The sequence below is a fragment of the Lolium rigidum genome, chromosome 1 (genome assembly GCF_022539505.1).
Source record: "Lolium rigidum isolate FL_2022 chromosome 1, APGP_CSIRO_Lrig_0.1, whole genome shotgun sequence".
NCBI classification, from domain to species: domain Eukaryota; kingdom Viridiplantae; phylum Streptophyta; class Magnoliopsida; order Poales; family Poaceae; genus Lolium; species Lolium rigidum.
In genome coordinates, this window is record NC_061508.1 from 208430073 (window position 1) to 208449071 (window position 18999).

An 18999-nucleotide genomic window follows, 5' to 3' on the forward strand; every position below is an offset into this window, starting at 1 on the left:
CATTTCCCTAGTAGTGCGGGACGGGGAAGTGCCCCCGGAAGCCATCTCCATCAACGCCATCGCCTCCACCATGCTCCGTGAGTAGTTCCCCCATAGACTACGGGTTCTAGCTGTAGCTAGTTGGTATTCTCTCCCCCATGTACTTCAATACAATGATCTCATGAGCTGCCTTACATGATTGAGATTCATCTGATGTAATCGGTGTTGTGTTTGTTGGGATCCGATGGATTGTTACATTATGATTAGTCTATCTATAAAGTTTGTGAAGTTATTGTTGCTGCAATCTTGTTGTGTTTAATGCTTGTCACTAGGGCCTGAGTGGCATGATCTTAGATTTAAGCTCTATACTTATTGCTTAGATTGTATCTACAAATTGTTTGCACATGTCTATGTCCGGAACCCGAGGCCCCGAGTGACAAGCAATCGGGACAACTGGAGGGGAAGGCTTAGATATGAGGATCACATGTTTTCACCAAGTGTTAATGCTTTGCTCCGGTGCTCTATTAAAAGGAGTACCTTAATTTCCAGTAGATTCCCTAGAGGCCCGGCTGCCACCGGCTGGTAGGACAAAATATGTTGTACAAGTTTCTCATTGCGAGCACGTATGACTATATATGGAAAACATGCCCTACATGATTAATAATCTTGATGTTCTGTCTTAATGCTATTTCTATCCTATCAATTGCCCAACTGTAATTTGTTCACCCAACACTTGTTATTGGAGAGTTACCACTAGTGTAGATAGCTGGGAACCACGGTCCATCTCTCATCATCATATACTCGTTCTACATGTCATTGGAAGTAGTATCAACTATTTTCTGGTGCAATTGCCTCTGTGTTCATCATTCTTGCTTGCTGTGTTACTTGTTACTACTTCTCTCATATTACTTGCTACTTTCACATCACCCCTGTTACTAGTGCTTTTCCAGGTGCAGCTGAATTGACAACTCAGTTGTTAAGGCTTATAAGTATTCTTTACCTCCCATTGTGTCGAATCAATAAATTTGGGTTTTACTTCCCTTGAAGACTGTTGCGATCCCCTATACTTGTGGGTTATCAATGACATGTTGCACAAAGGTCTGATTCGACCAAGTGCGTCACCTTGGAGATCACTAGTTTTGTTCACTGTTCAAAAAATCGGCCGAGATACCGATTTATCGGTCGATTTATCGTGAATCGGGTGGTAACCGATAAGATTTTAGCATATCGGCCAGTTTATCGCTCCATCGATATTTCAGCCGATTTTCTGTACGAGAGCCGATATTTCGCCCGATTTTCAATCTCACGGTCGATATTTCGGCTGGTTCTTAGTGAAATTTTAATGAAATTTGGTATGGATGTCGATATTTTCGTCATATGGTTTTGTAGAATTATGCATTAACTCAAAATTTTCATTATTATTTATTCAAATGCAAGGAATCAAGGTAATACTTATGTGCAATGCTCAAATATTATTTTTTCGTAACATATTATAGAAAATTTAGTGTCGAAAATTAGGATTTATATAAAAATAAGCTGATAAATGGCTGACCGATAAAATCGATTAATCGGCCGATAATCGATTAATCTTCATGTTAAGGCCGACCGATAAGTTAAGATAAACGATTTCTTGAATATTGGTTTTGTTTGTGGATAAGAAGGACGGTGCCACTCGTTTATGTACGGATTACCGTAAGCTTAACGATGTCACTATTAAGAACAAATACCCCCTGCCGAAGATAGAAGATCTGTTTGACCAGCTGACCGGTGCCAGAGTGTTCTCTAAGATCGATCTTAGGACTGGTTATCATCAACTGAAGATTCGTGCAACGGATATCCCCAAGACTGCCTTCACCACCAGATATGGATTGTATGAGTACAATGTCATGTCATTTGGATTGACCAATGCCCCCGCTTATTTCATGAATCTCATGAATAAGATCTTTATGAACTTTTTGGATAAATTTTTCGTTGTCTTCATCGACGACATCCTAATCTACTTCAAGTCAGAAGAAGAACATGAGCAACATCTGACAATCATCCTAGAAACCCTTAGGGAGCACAAGTTGTATGCCAAGTTTAGCAAATGTGAGTTTTGGTTAAAGGAAGTAGGATTCCTGGGACACGTCTTGTCCGCAGGAGGAATTGCTGTAGATCCTACGAAGATCAAGACCGTTGAAGAATGGAAAGCCCCAACCACTCAAACTGAAGTCCGTGCATTTCTCGGATTGGCGGGATATTACCGCAGGTTTGTTGAAGGATTCTCAAGCATGGCAAGACCCATGACTCAACTACTGAAGAAAGATAATAAGTTTGAATGGACGGATAAATGTGAAGAGAGTTTCCAACAGCTCAAGAGCAGATTGACCACAGCCCCAATACTGATCATGCCCGATATCACCAAGCATTTTGATGTCTATTGTGATGCCTCCAAGATTGGTCTTGGATGCGTATTGATGCAAGAAGGCAAAGTGATATCATATCTGTCTAGGCAACTGAAGCAACATGAGCAGAATTACCCAATCCAGGACTTAGAGCTAGCAGCTGTAGTTTTAGCCTTGAAGGTATGGCGACATTAGCTCATGGGTAATCGTTGTGAGATCTATTCATATCACAAGAGCCTGAAGTATATTTTCACCCAGAAGGAGCTAAACATGAGGCAGAGAAGATGGATAGAATTGATCAAGGACTATGACATGGAAATCCACTACCACCCCGGCAAGGCCAATGTAGTAGCGGATGCCCTGAGTAGACAGCCATGTCAGTTGAACTCCATGATCGCCGAAGAATAGCCTAGTTTGTATCAAGAGTTTGAGCAGTTTAGACTGGAGCTAGTGAGTGAAGGATTCTTAGCGAGCATTGAGCTCCAACCCACCTTGATGAGTCAGATCAAGGAAGCACAGAAAGGAAATGCCAGCATTATCGGAATCAAGAAAAGGATGGCGGAGGAAAAGCACCGGGATTTACGGAAGATGAAGAAGGAGTTCTTTGGTGCAACGAACGTATCTTCGTACCAGCAGATTCAGAGTTGAAGCAAGTCATTCTGAAGGAAGCTCATGATACCCTGTATTCCATTCATCCCGGAGGAACCAAGATGTACCAAGATTTGAAGGAACAATTTTGGTGGCTGATACGTCTCAAACGTATCTATAATTTCTTATGTTCCATGCTACTTTTATGATGATACTCACATGTTTTATACACATTATATGTCATATTTATGCATTTTCCGGCACTAACCTATTGACGAGATGCCGAAGAGCTAGTTGCTATTTTCTGCTGTTTTTGGTTTCAGAAATCCTAGTAAGGAAATAATCTCGGAATTGGACGAAATCAACGCCCAGGGGCCTATTTTTCCACGAAGCTTCCAGAAGTCCGAGGGAGAGACAAAGTGGGGCCACGGGGCGCCGACACAATAAGGCGGCGCGGCCAAGGGGGGCCGCGCCGCCCTACTGTGTGGCCCCCCTGTCAGGCCCCTTGACATTCCCTTCCGCCTACTTAAGGTCTTCGTCGCAAAACCCCCAGTACCGAGAGCCACGATACGGAAAACCTTCCAGAGACGCCGCCGCCGCCAATCCCATCTCGGGGGATTCAGGAGATCGCCTCCGGCACCCTGCCGGAGAGGGGAATCATCTCCCGGAGGTCTCTTCATCGCCATGATCGCCTCCGGATCGATGTGTGAGTAGTCCACCCCTGGACTATGGGTCCATAGCAGTAGCTAGATGGTTGTCTTCTCCTCATTGTGCTATCATGTTAGATCTTGAGCTGCCTATCATGATCAAGATCATCTATTTGTAATCCTACATGTTGTGTTTGTTGGGATCCGATGAATATTGAATACTATGTCAAGTTGATTATCAATCTATCATATATGTTATTTATGTTCTTGTTGCGGTCAGAAACCCACCGGCGGGCAGCGACGGGCAACACCGTAGAGCCGGGAATCTCCCAGGACTGCGGCTGGCCCTGGTCCCTCCGAGCGACGGCCCGCAAAGCCTTCTGCACACAAGTCCGATGCTGTTGCAAGGGCGTGCCACCTGACCTATACCTGGTCAGGAAGGTGTTGGATGATGCCTCGCTTAGTTTCCTGCATGGCATACACGTAAACGTTAAATACGAGCCTCGATCGGCTCTCAGGTTGTCCCGTGAATCGGCTCAAAGAGCCGATCCACCCATGATACGTACGAGGTGTACGTTCGGATGGTGGTCCTGCTTGATCAAGATAAAGCTAAAGCGACCTACTACGATTTGGGGTTTTCACCGCATAATCGGAACATCCTACTCGTGATCGAGCCTGGCGGCCACACACGGTGATCGTAAACCGACCCTAGACAAGGCCTAAAAACCAAGACGAAGTTGATCCTCGGAACATCCTGTCTAGGGCTAGCAAACTATACCCTACGCGCCACTGGATCCTTCGACCCGTTTGTAAGGCCTAACAATGCAGATATTAAACTAATCCTTGAAGAAACAAGGAGCAATCATAACGGATCGGATCTACTAAACAATGATCAAGCGGGGTGCCGCCCTTACACCCATGACAGGCGTAAGGGCGGCTAGATGCCTAAAGGTTGCACGACGATAGCATATGATACGAAGAACAATGCTAACCCTAAAACATCTATGATAACTACGTTGCTCGCCATCAAAAAGGCTTCAGTACGAGCAACGCATGAACGATCTAGGCAGCATGGTGCTTACCCGGAAGAAACCCTCGAGACGGGGGAGTTGGCGATGCGCCGAGATTGGTTTGTGGTGAACGTTGGTTGTTGTTTATTTCATAAACCCTAGATACATATTTATAGTCCGGGGGACTTTCTAATTCGGGCGTGCACCTAACCGTGCACGGGTTAAACTCTAACTTCTAACCGACACGCATCCTACTATGGTACAGATACACGGGCAATTAGCCCAAACTTGATACACAAGGCCGATTCATGTATTCCTTCTATGTATATTCTTCAAACCCATCTTCAATCGCGGCCCACCTCTGATCCGGTCAAATTCTGGTGATAACACATGCCCCCCTGGTTTTGGAAATGACATTTCCAAAATCATTACGATTTTCCTTCGTCGGGTCATGTCGTGGCAGAGCAGAAACCGCCGCAGTATCCTTCATCATGATGCCTTGCCTCCTCCACTTCTCCGCGTGGCCTGACAAAATTTTTTTTTCCTTTTGTTGGGCACCACCTCCTCGGAAACTGCTGTGGCATTGAATCTCCACTATATCCCCTTTTATTTAACCGTTCCAAACAGTTTGCTTCTCCCTCATCCTCTTTGCATTAGCACCCAAAAAACCCTCCTGCGCCACCATGTCTTCTTCCTCCTCTTCCTCTTCCGGTCTTTCCTATGGGTCTTCCTCCTCCCGCGAGACGCCGGAGGACATACGCGCACCAGAAGAATGGGACCAGGAAGACCACGCCTCCTCCGTCTGGTCCGAGGACGACAAGTCCTTGACCAGCGGGGATGAAGACCTCCAGTTCCTCGCCGATGGGGAAATGGAATCGGAAAGCGAGGATGACTTGTTCCCCTGGGACGGATGCCCCTCCTCTGAAGAAGAGGAGGAGGAAGACGACGACGACCCCCTCGAGGGCTACCCACCAGCGAAACACCTCCGCATGTGGTGGGACGACGACGACAGCGATGATGAAGAGGAGGATGAAGCTCCCGTAGAGGGCTACGGGAGCAACGACGAAGAGCCCACCGGCAGTAGTGCCGATGAGAGCTCCGAGGATGACGACGAGGGCAGCGATGGCCCGTAGACTAGGATCTACTAGTGTAGGCCTAGTAGTAGTAGATTGGTCAACAGACCCTTCTTTTGCTCCTCCTTCTTTGAGCAATCGGCTCTTTCTTGTAAGAAATCCTGTTTATTAATGAAGAATTTTCCCCAATTTGATTTTGCGATTCCCTTTAAGCCGATTCTCAATGAGCCGATGGCAACGCATCGGTCCTTCACAATCTATCCTTCAACTCTTCGACTGCTGACTTTGAGACCTGGTGGACAACGTGGAAGACCCTTGCCTTCACAAGGGTCCTTAAATTCCTCTCACCAGCTCCGGTGATCCTCCTCTGCAAAAACTCACCGTCCTTGAAGAAGGTTGTGACGCAGGACCAGCCGATGATACTCCAATTGGCCTCTAGGAATAGAGCGTTTACCAGGTCAGCTGCCCCCCGAGCCTCAGTCGAGGTGAAAACAGTGATGAGGACACGTAATTCGGACGAATGGACCTGGGCTCGATCATGTCTGAGAGGGCTACCATGCAGAGCCAGCCAGAGCCGATCACTTTTCTTCTGTTGAAAGCCGATATTATAGATAATCAACAACGGCTTAACTCCTCTGAAAGCATTGCCTTGTGCCCTGAACACGCAGCGGGTAGCTCTTGTGTCATTGTGCTAGAGTCGATGGCTATGCATCGGCTTTGTTCCTTGCATATCATGCGAAATTTTTTTTTACGGGCCGATTTATGTATCAGCCCCCATACTTCAATACCCATCATCAAAGAATATCTTGGGCTGCTGGGCATTTAAAAGACACTTCCACTTCATATCCTCGTGTTTTATCCACCTAGGTGCCCCCCGAGCCGATTCTTTCAAGTAATTGAGGGTATCCGCTCTTCAGGTATTCCCTGTTGGATCAAATGCTGAACCCAAGCAGAATGTATGGTGAGGATAATTTTGGCCGATTGCTGGAATCGGCCTCCATGTTGCTTGCTCGATGAAGGTTTTGCAATGTTCCTCCATAAATCCTTGGGGCCGATCACCTGGATCGACATCGCCACGTTTGTCCATCGATGTTGCTTTTGTTACACGGTCAGGCTGGTGGATAAAACCAGCCTAACCCCATCCTTTGTCACGTCGATGCGTTCGCGTGGCTTCTCAAAGATGACCGGCCGTGGGCCGCAGTCAAGTTGTTCCACAGGTACTTCGTCTAATCCTGGAGCACTAAACTCCGTTGGAAGGATGAAGACCATGTTTGTGCCAGCCGATGTCTCATCATCGGCTTTCTTTTGTCTGGGGCGCCACTCTTTCCTTTGTGGCCGACTTTCTTCGTCAAGGGTTCGCTGAATTTTAGCGGCCAGATCAGGCAGCGCCTTCCTCAACGTGTGCAGGTATAACCTTTCAGCTTCCTCCAACCCACGCAGACGCTGAACCCTTCGCTTTTGGGAACGGCTGAGCCCATCAGGGCACCACCTTGGCCGATGATACTTGTCTTCTTCTTCATTATCGTCCTCCAGTTCCTCGAGATCTTCCACCCGAGCGGACTCAGCATGCTTGTTCCGAGGCGGGAGAGGCCCTAGACGTTTGAACACGGACACGTTAGCTGCATCCTTCTTCTTTTGTTTACATTCTAGGCAGTTGCCGATTGTAGGCAATCGGCTCATTCCCGAATCCCAGCGAGTGTCTGAAGAAGGGGCAGTCCCAGTGCCTATCCACGTCGTCTTGCTCCCTCGATTTTTCCTTGGCGTGGCGCTCAAATCGCTCCTCGTCGCGATCATGCCGACGACGTCTCCTGTCGTCCCTAGCCAGACGATCATTTTCATCATCGTCGTTGTGTCGCCGGCGTTGGTCGTATTGACCCACATACTTGTTGAGGAGGTGATCAGAGAGAGGTCGATGATATCTTACGTTCTTCACTTCTCCCTCTGTGATGTAGCGCTTGCCATTGTGACGGAGCCGATCGCGTGGAGCGGCTTCCTCTGTGTCCTTGCTATGAGAGCAGCTGCCCTCATCTCCGTCCTTACCAGAGTGGTGCCCAGGCCCTACCATGTTGATATTGCACGAGAAGTCTGGCTGGCACCCTCCATGGTAAGTATACTCCACCATGTTAACGGCGGGGAAGGGGTGTGTGTCGACCTTCATGGCGTACTGGCTGAAAATTAGCCGCCCTTGTTCTATCGCCATTTGGACCTGTTGACGCCACACCCTGCAGTCGTTGGTGGCGTGGGTGAACGTGTTATGCCATTTGCGGTATGGCTTCCCGTTCAGCTCTTGCACCGTGGGGATCTTGTGGCCTTCGGGTAACTTTAGCTGCTTCTCCTTGAGTAAGAGGTCGAAAATCTGCTCAGCTTTGGTCACGTCGAAGTCAAATCCTTTTGGAGGACCTTGTGGCTTAACCCATTTACAGGACACGGGGCTTGCCCCCGAGTCCATTCAGCCACCGCTACCTCTTGATCTCCCGCAAGCACCTTCATCTTCATCCGCCTCAACCAGGACCACCGCACGCTTGAATTTATCCCGGTAAACATCCGGGTGGCGCTGTTCATATGCCGACAGCCTTCGCACCATGTGCGCCGGTGAAGGGTAGTCCGCTTGGGAGGCCACGTCCTTGATCGATGATGAGAGACCCACCACCGCCAACTCGACCGCTTCTTTTCACTTACATGAACCGAATAGCATCGGTTCCTAACGGTCCCGAAGCACCGGACGTATTCTCGCCACCGTTTCCCGCGCTTCGTCGTACTTGTGCTAGATCGGCAATGCCAGCCTCGGAAGCCTCCGAGTGATACCGCACGTGGAACCGTTCTTCCAACCGCTTCCAAGTCCGGATTGAGTTTGGTGGCAGCGATGTGTACCACCCGAAAGCCGATCCTGTGAGGGACTGTGCGAAGAACCTCACACGCAGCTCGTCTGATGCTGAGATCATGCCCAGCTGTGCCAAATATCGGCTCACATGCTCGATGGAGCTGGAACCATCTGATCCATTAAACTTTGTGAAGTCAGGGAGCCGATATTTGGGTGGTAGCGGGATCAATTCGTACTCATTGGGGTACGGCTTGGAATAGCCGATTGTCCTCCTTTTCGGCATCATGCCGAACTGGTCTTTCAGAATTGTACAAATCTGATCCGCGGTGATGGATGTAGGCGTCGAACTCTGAAGGTTCGCCGGGGTGGCATACTTAGCCAGCCATGCTTGCTTTTCCAACTCTGATACAACTGCAGGAGCTGAGCTCTGGAGGTTTGTCGGAGTGGCGTACTTAGCTAGCCACGTCTGCTTCTCAAGATCTGTTCCCGACGTTCCTCCTGTTGTTCCGTAAGTCCCCGCTCGTTGCAGCCTGGTTCGAGAGTGCCCGAGTCATCGCAGTCTGGCACGTATGCGCACGTGTATCCGTGGGGGATCTCCTTGGGCGCCTCATGTAAGAATTGGTAGTCACTAGGGTCACCACCAATCTTGTAAACGACGTATGCCGATGAATTCGGCACCTCTGGTGCTGCCAACGCGAACGGCAGCGGCGGACGGGACTGGAGTGGCATCTCTCCTTGGTAAGTCCCCAGAGCTGGTCCCGACGGAGAATACCGATGGCTCATGATTTCCTGGATCACGCGCAGAGCGACACGCTCCAAAGTGTTCACCAGGCTCTCAGAGTGGCGGTGCAGCGAATGAGCCACCATGAAGTTGATCTCCCGACGCAGCGACCCGGTGCGTTCTTCCGACGGGGAGGACAGGTCCACTCCATCGAGCGCGCTTCAGGTGAGAACCCCTTCCACCCGATGCCATGTGAGCGGGTTCCGTGGAAAGAGCCGATGAGGTCGGCTTCGAGGACCGCTTTGATCTCGCCATGCTTCTTCTTGAGCTCCTCGGCCGGATCCTCGTACTTGACCGGAGTGCCTTCCGCCATCTCGGATGTAGATGGCGATGCGGTGGATGTCGAAGATTGTCCCACCGGGCGTGCCGTAATGTGTTGCGGTCGAAACCCACCGGCGGGCAGCGACGGGCAACACCGTAGAGCCGGGAATCTCCCGGGACCGCGGCTGGCCCCGGTCCCTCCGAGCGACGGCCCGCAAAGCCTTCCGCACACACGTCCGATGCCGTTGCAAGGGCGTGCCACCTGACCTATACCTGGTCGGGAAGGTGTTGGATGATGCCTCGCTTAGTTTCCTCGCATGGCATACACGTAAACGTTAAATACGAGCCTCGATCGGCTCTTAGGTTGTCCTGTGAATCGGCTCAAAGAGCCGATCCACCCATGATACGTACGAGGTGTACGATCGGATGGTGGTCCTGCTTGATCAAGATAAAGCTAAAGCGACCTACTACGATTTGGGGTTTTCACCGAATAATCGGAACATCCTACTCGTGATTGAGCCTGGCGGCCACGCACGGTGATCGTAAACCGACCCTAGACAAGGCCTAAAAACCAACACGAAGTTGATCCTCGGAACATCCTGTCTAGGGCTAGCAAACTACACCCTACGCGCCACTCGGATCCTTCGACCCGTTTGTAAGGCCTAACAATGCGGATATTAAACTAATCCTTGAAGAAACAAGGAGCAATCATAACGGATCGGATCTACTAAACAATGATCAAGCGGGTGCCGCCCTTACACCCGTGACAGGCGTAAGGGCGGCTAGATGCCTAAGGGTTGCACGACGATAGCATATGATACGAAGAACAATGCTAACCCTAAAACATCTATGATAACTACGTTGCTCGCCATCAAAAAGGCTTCGATACGAGCAACGCATGAACGACGAATAAACGTGTGCTGCCTAGATCGCAAGATGCGATCTAGGCAGCATGGTGCTTACCCGGAAGAAACCCTCGAGACGGGGGAGTTGGCGATGCGCCGAGATTGGTTTGTGGTGAACGTTGGTTGTTGTTTATTTCATAAACCCTATATACATATTTATAGTCCGGGGGACTTTCTAATTCAGGCGTGCACCTAACCGTGCACGGGTTAAACTCTAACTTCTAACCGACACGCATCCTACTATGGTACAGATACACGGGCAATTAGCCCAAACTTGATACACAAGGCCAATTCATGTATTCCTTCTATGTATATTCTTCAAACCCATCTTCAATCGCGGCCCACCTCTGATCCGGTCAAATTCTGGTGATAACAGTTCTTGCATGCTCTCCGTTGCTAGTAGAGGCTCTGGCCAAGTTGATACTTGTGACTCCAAGAGGGAGTATTTATGCTCGATAGTGGGTTCATGCCTCCATTAAATCTGGGACAGTGACAGAAAGTTTTAAGGTTGTGGATGTGCTGTTGCCACTAGGGATAAAACATCGATGCTTTGTCTAAGGATATTTGTGTTGATTACATTCAGAACCATACTTATTGCAATTGTCTGTTGTTTACAACTTAATACTGGAGGTGGTTCGGATGATAACCTGAAGGTGGACTTTTTAGGCATAGATGCATGCTGGATAGCGGTCTATGTACTTTGTCGTAATGCCCTGATTAAATCTCATAGTACTCATCATGATATATGTATGTGCATTGTTATGCCTTCTTTATTTGCCAATTCCCCAACTGTAATTTGTTCACCCAACATCTGCTATCTTATGGGAGAGACACCGCTAGTGAACTGTGGACCCCGGTCATATTCTTTACATCTGAAATACAATCTACTGCAATTGTTCTTTACTGTTCTTTGCAAACAACCATCACTACTAGGAAAAGGCTTATTGCCGGCGCACCAAAATGGGCTATTGCCGGCGCACTACAGCCCGCCGGTGGGAACAGGCCGGTGATAATAGCTTATTGCCGGCGCACCAGTCGGTGCGCCGGTGGTATCTCGCGTTATCCCCGGCGCACCTGTCTAGTTCGCCGGCGGTAAGTTATACAAGAAAACAAAAAAATTCAAATCTAGATCCAGGTCTAGATCTAGATCTAGCTCTAGCTAGTCAACCGTGGTTGTCGTCTATGCGCCGAGTGTAGGAGGTGCATGAGGTGCATGAGGATGCTTGGAAGCTCCCAAGATTGGCGGGCCGGTGTAGGAGGAGGAGGAGTAGGCCAGAGGAGGAGGAGTAGGCCGGAGGTGGAGGAGCCCGGAGGAGGTTGAGGATGCCGGAGGATGCCGGAGGTGGTGGAGGAGGCCGACGGTGATGGGGGAGGCCGGAGATGTTGCAGGAGGCCGGAGGACGTCGAGGAGTCCGGAGGACGTCGAGGAGGCTGGAGGTGGTGGAGGAGGTCGGAGGACGTCGTGGCCGTCGGTGGAGGAGGAGGATGAGTAGGTCGCCGGAGTAGCTCGCCGCCGCAGAAGCTCGGTATAGAGAAGGAGGAGCAGGAGATGGAGGAGGAGGAGGAGGAGGAAAAGGGAAGGGGAAAGTGAGCACCGCGGGTTGAGTTGTGCCTATATAGCAATCCTTACCACCGGCGCACCAAGTAGGGTGGTGCGCCGGGGCTATTTTTTTCTTTTTTTACCCAAATCTTAAATCTGAAAAAAGTCCTGTTTCTGTTTTGAATTTGACGAATCCATTTTTTGTCCAAACGGCCATAGGCCTTTGAATTCGAATAGGAAATTTCGAGTAGATCGATTTTGATATAAAAAAGTTTTTCATCGGAGGTCGTATGCAACCAGAAATCCCGTTTTACCGAAAGATGACGCCATTTTGCATAATACATCAAAATTCAAATTTTCAAATTTTCACTAAAACTAGATCACATATTACATGGGCATTTCAAAGGATTTTATTTTTTGAATTTTCTATCATTTTCTATTTTTTTTCGAAAACTGAAAAGGCGATTCCCGGGGGGGGGGGTGGAGAGAAAAATCTAGGCAACTTACCCCCGGCGCACCTCTATGGTGGTGCGCTGGTGGTAAATTGTCTACCACCGGCGCACCACCATAGAGGTGCGCCGGGGGTAAGGTGCCCAGAATTTTTGGGGGCGGCCAGATCTCTTCGAATTTTATCTCCGGCGCGCTAATTTTTTTTGTGCGCCGGCAGTATAGGTCCATCGCCGGCGCGGCGGAAAAGGGGTGCGCCGGCAACACTTTCCACCGGCGCAATGTGCAAGGTGGTGCGCCGGCACATATTGCCTCCACCTATAGGCTTTTTCCTAGTAGTGCATCATCATCCACACTATACATCTAATTCTTTGTTTACAGCAAGCCGGTGAGATTGACAACCTCACTTTTACGTTGGGGCAAAGTTCTGTGATTGTGTTGTGCAGGTTCCACGTTGGCGCCGGAATCCCTGGTGTTGCGCCGCACTACACTCCTCCGCCATCAACCTTCAACGTGCTTCTTGGCTCCTCCTGGTTCGATAAACCTTGGTTTCTTTCTGAGGGAAAACTTGCTACTGTACGCATCACACCTTCCTCTTGGGGTTCCCAACGGACGTGTCGACTGCACGCATCAAGCTCTTTTTCTGGTGCCGTTGCCGGGGAGATCAAGACACGCTGCAAGGGGAGTCTCCACTTCCAATCTCTTTACTTTGTTTTTGTCTTGTTTTACTTTATTTACTTCTTTGTTTGCTCTCTATATCAAAAACACAAAAAAATTAGTTGCTAGTTTTACTTTATTTACTGTCTTGTTCTCCATATCAAAAAACACAAAAAAAATTAGTTTCTTGCATTTACTTTATTTACCTTTAGTTTATTTCATCATGTTTCCTCCTAAGTTCACTCTGAAGGACATACCGGTAGGACGAGGGTCTATAATTGGGAGAGATAATATAGAAGATTTTTTCACTCATGTTAGTACCGCTGAAGATTTTGAAGATAGACACTTGGTAGAACTTGCTCCTACTTATGAAATTGCTGCTGCTTCTTTAGTTCGCATGTTGGAAACTAAATTTGTTAATCTCAATCCTATAATCCAACACATGTTTCTTACACTCGGTAATATGGAAGAGGGAGAAAATAAAGATTTTGTTTTAGAAACTCTTCTTAAAGAATTTGGTGGTGTAGCAAGAGAGGCTAGAAAGGTCTTTATTAAATATAAGATGCTTGGATCTTATACCAATTTTGTTAGTATCCTTGAAAAGATGGACATGTAGAGAGTAAGGTACACTAATAATATTAATGATGGTGGGGAGATTAAGACAACAATACCTTGTAAGCTCCTAGGAATGAATGACGCTCTAGAAAATAACTATGGTTGGCTTGTACCTGAAAATTTATTTGACGAGGATAGCAAACCTAAGAATAATGAAAAGGGAGCCTCTGAAACTCACATAGATAAGATAAAATGCATAGTTGAGAAAACTCCCAACACCCATGTTGATGCTTCATCTCTCGATAATACTTGATACACACTTTCTGCGCCTAGCTGAAAGGCGTTAAAGAAAAGCGCTTATGGGAGACAACCCATTATTTTACTTCTGCACTTTATTTTATATTTGATTCTTGGAAGTTTTTATTACTGTAGCAACCTCTCCTTATCTTTATTTTATTGCATTGTTGTGCCAAGTAAAGTCTTTGATAGTAAAGCCAATACTAGATTTGGATTACTGCGCAGGAACAGATTTCTTGCTGTCACGAATTTGAGCAGTAGTCTCTGTAGAAAAATCAAAAAAATCTGCCAATTTACGTGCGTGATCCTCAGATATGTACGCAACTTTCCTTCAATTTGGGCATTTTCATATGAGCAAGTCTGGTGCCACTTTAAAAGTCGTCTTTACGAACTGTTCTGTTTTGACAGATTCTGCCTTATATTTCTCATTGCCTGTTTTGCTATGTTTGATGGATTTCTTTGTTCCATTAACTTTCAGTAGCTTTGAGCAATGTCCAGAAGTGTTAAGAATGATTATGTCACCTCTGAATATATGAATTATGCACTGACCCTCTAATGAGTTTGTTTCGAGTTTGGTGTGGAGGAAGTTTTCAAGGGTCAAGAGAGGAGGATGATACAATATGATCAAGAAGAGTGAAAATTCAAAGCTTGGGGATGCCCCCGTGGTTCATCCCTGCATATTTTAAGAAGACTCAAGCGTTTAAGCTTGGGGATGCCCAAGGCATCCTTTCTTCATTGACAACCTATCAGGTTCCTCTAGTGAAACAATATTTTTATTCCGTCACATCTTATGTGCTTTACTTGGAGCGTCTGTTTCTTTTTATTTTTGTTTTTGTTTGAATAAAATCGGATCCTAGCATTCTTTGTTTGGGAGAGAGACACACTCCGCTGTTTCGTATGAACACATATGTTCTTAGCTTTATCTTTAATGTTCATTGCGAAATTTGAACTATTTCATTCATTGCTATATGGTTGGAAACGGAAAATGCCGCATGTGGTAAATGGTTTAATGTCTTGAATAATGTGATACTTGGCAATTGTTGTGCTCATATAGATCATGTTTAAGCTCTTGTATCATGTACCTTGTACTCATTAATGAATAACTACATAGAGCTTGTTAAAATTTGGTTTGCATGATTGATCTCTAGAGTCTAGATATTTTCTGGTTGAGGTGTTTGAACAACAAGGAGACAATATAAAGTCTTATAATAGTTACAATATGTTCATATGTGAGCTTTGCTGCACCTTTTATACTTGAGTTTGCTTCAAACAACCTTGCTAGCCTAGCCTTGTATTGAGAGGAATTCTTCTCGTGCATCCAAATCCTTGAGCCAATAACCTTGCCATTTGTGTCCACCATACCTACCTACTACATGGTATTTCTCCGCCATTCCAAAGTACATTACTTGAGTGCTACCTTTAAAATTTCTATTCTTTGCCTTTGCAATATATAGCTCATGGGGAAAATAGCTTAAAAACTATCGTGGTGAAGAATATGTACTTATGTGTCTTATTTCTTAATAAGTTGCTTGTTGAGCGGTAACCATGTTTCTGGGGACGCCATGAACTCTTTTACCTTTGTTGAATATCATGTGAGTTGCTATGCATGTTCGTCTTGTCTGAAGTAAGAGCGATTTTCATGATCAAATGGTTTGAGTATGCATACTGTTAGAGAAGAACATTGGGCCGCTACCTAAAGCCATGATTCATGGTGGAAGTTTCAGTGTGGACAACTAATCCTCAATCTCTTATGAGAATATTAATTGTTGTTGAATGCTTATGCATTAAAGAGGAGTCCATTATCTGTTGTCTATGTTGTCCCGGTATGGATGTCTAAGTTGAGAATAATCAAAAGCGAGAAATCCAATGCGAGCTTTCTCCTTAGACCTTTGTACAGGCGGCATAGAGGTACCCCTTTGTGACACTTGGTTGAAACATATGCTATGCAATGATAATCCGTGTTAATCCAAGCTAATTAGGACAAGGTGCGAGCACTATTAGTATACTATGCATGAGGATTGCAACTTATAAGATATCTTATACATAACACATATGCTTTATTACTACCGTTGAAAAAATTGTTTCTTGTTTTCAAAATGAAAAGCTCTAGCACAAATATAGTAATCAATGCTTCCCTCTGCGAAGAGCCTATCTTTTACTTTATTGTTGAGTCAGTTTGCCTATTCCTTCTATCTTAGAAGCAAACACTTGTGTCAACTGTGTGCATTGATTCTTACATGTTTACTTATTGCACTTGTTATATTACTTTGTGTTGACAATTATCCATGAGATATACATGTTGAGTTGAAAGCAACCGCTGAAACTTATATCTTCTTTTATGTTGTTTCAACGCCTTTACTTTGAATTTATTGCTTTATAAGTAACTCTTATGCAAGTCTTATTGATGCTTGTCTTGAAAGTATTATTCATGAAAAGTCTTTGCTATATGATTCATTTGTTTACTCATTATCTTCATCATTGCTTCGAATCGCTGCATTCATCTCATATGCTTTACAATAGTATGATCAAGATTATGATAGCATGTCACTTCAGAAATTATCTTTGTTATCGTTTACCTACTCGAGGGCGAGTAGGAACTAAGCTAGGGGATGCTTGATACGTCTCAAACATATCTATAATTTCTTATGTTCCATGCTACTTTTATGATGATACTCACATGTTTTATACACATTATATGTCATATTTATGCATTTTCCGGCACTAACCTATTGACAAGATGCCGAAGAGCCAGTTGCTTTTTTCTGCTGTTTTTGGTTTTAGAAATCCTAGTAAGGAAATATTCTCGGAATTGGACGAAATCAACGCCCAGGGGCCTATTTTTCCACGAAGCTTCCAGAAGTCCGAGGGATAGACGAAGTGGGGCCACGGGGCACCGACACAATAAGGCGGCGCGGCCAAGGGGGCGCTCGCGCCGCCCTACTGTGTGGCCCCCCTGTCAGGCCCCTTGACCTGCCCTTCCGCCTACTTAAGGTCTTCGTCGCGAAACCCCCAATACCGAGAGCCACGATACGGAAAACCTTCCAGAGACGCAGCCGCCGCCAATCCCATCTCGGGGGATTCAGGAGATCGCCTCCGGCACCCTGCCGGAGAGGGGAATCATCTCCCGAAGGTCTCTTCATCGCCATGATCGCCTCCGGATCGATGTGTGAGTAGTCCACCCCTGGACTATGGGTCCATAGCAGTAGCTAGATGGTTGTCTTCTCCTCATTGTGCTATCATGTTAGATCTTGTGAGCTGCCTATCATGATCAAGATCATCTATTTGTAATCCTACATGTTGTGTTTGTTGGGATCCGATGAATATTGAATACTATGTCAAGTTGATTATCAATCTATCATATATGTTATTTATGTTCTTGCATGCTCTCTATTGCTAGTAGAGGCTCTGGCCAAGTTGATACTTGTGACTCCAAGAGGGAGTATTTATGCTCGATAGTGGGTTCATGCCTCCATTAAATCTGGGACAGTGACAGAAAGTTCTAAGGTTGTGGATGTGCTTGTTGCCACTAGGGATAAAACATCGATGCTTTGTCTAAGGATATTTGTGTTGATTACATTACACACCATACTTAATGCAATTGTCCGTTGTTTACAACTTAATACTGGAGGGGTTCGGATGATAACCTGAAGGTGGACTTTTTAGGCATAGATGCATGCTCGGATAGCGGTCTATGTACTTTGTCGTAATGCCCCGATTAAATCTCATAGTACTCATCATGATATATGTATGTGCATTGTTATGCCTTCTTTATTTGTCAATTGCCCAACTGTAATTTGTTCACCCAACATCTGCTATCTTATGGGAGAGACACCGCTAGTGAACTGTGGACCCCGGTCCTATTCTTTACATTTGAAATACAATCTACTGCACTTGTTCTTTACTATTCTTTGCAAACAACCATCATCATCCACACTATACATCTAATCCTTTGTTTACAGCAAGCCGGTGAGATTGACAACCTCACTGTTACGTTGGGGCAAAGTTCTGTGATTGTGTTGTGCAGGTTCCACGTTGGCGCTGGAATCCCTGGTGTTGCGCCGCACTACACTCCTCCGCCATCAACCTTCAACGTGCTTCTTGGCTCCTGCTGGTTCGATAAACCTTGGTTTCTTTCTGAGGGAAAACTTGCTACTGTACGCATCACACCTTCCTCTTGGGGTTCCCAACAGACATGTCGACTGCACGCATCAGTGGCATGAAATGAAGAGAGAGATTGGAAGTTACATAGCTAAGTGTGACATATGTCAGCGAGTCAAAGCCGAACATCAGCGACCCGCAGGATTACTGCAGCCATTATAGATCCCTGAGTGGAAATGGGATTCTGTCAGAATGGATTTCATCACCAGATTTCCCAAATCAAGTAGAGGAAATGATTCTATTTGGGTAGTGATTGATAGGTTGTCCAAGGTAGCCCACTTCATACTAGTCAAAACCACCTACCAAGGACCCAAGCTAGCGGAGTTGTATATCTCAAGAATAGTTAGTCTGCATGGTACCCCTGTCAACACCCGGATTTTTAAGTCCAGATGCCTATTATGCCATTCCTCGCAATCCCAGGAATATTGTTTTTGCGAGACATAATAGATTGATATCACAACACATCATTCATTACATACCATAATTGTCTTAGAAATAAAGGATCACATGATCCAGTCTCATTACAATAGTAGATGATCTATTGATCAATTACAAAACACATAGCGGAAGCGAAGTAGCGTAGTAGTAGTCCATTTATTCCACAGGCAACTATTGACGTCAGGAGTGATCCTAGTTGTCGTAGACGTCTTGCTGTCCTTCTTCCGGGTTCTGATACTCGTCTTCATAGTCTGGCCATTTGAATAGCCAGGGACACAGCCATGAGTACTTTAAAGTACTCGCAAACTAATACTAAGGTAAATACTATCAACTATAGTAAGGGGGTTCTAAGCTCTAGTTTTATTTGCATAAAGCCAGTTTTATTTCATAAGCACTTTAGTAATCAAAGCCTCTTCATTTGCCTAACTTAACTCAATTGAGAACATTAGTGTCATTCC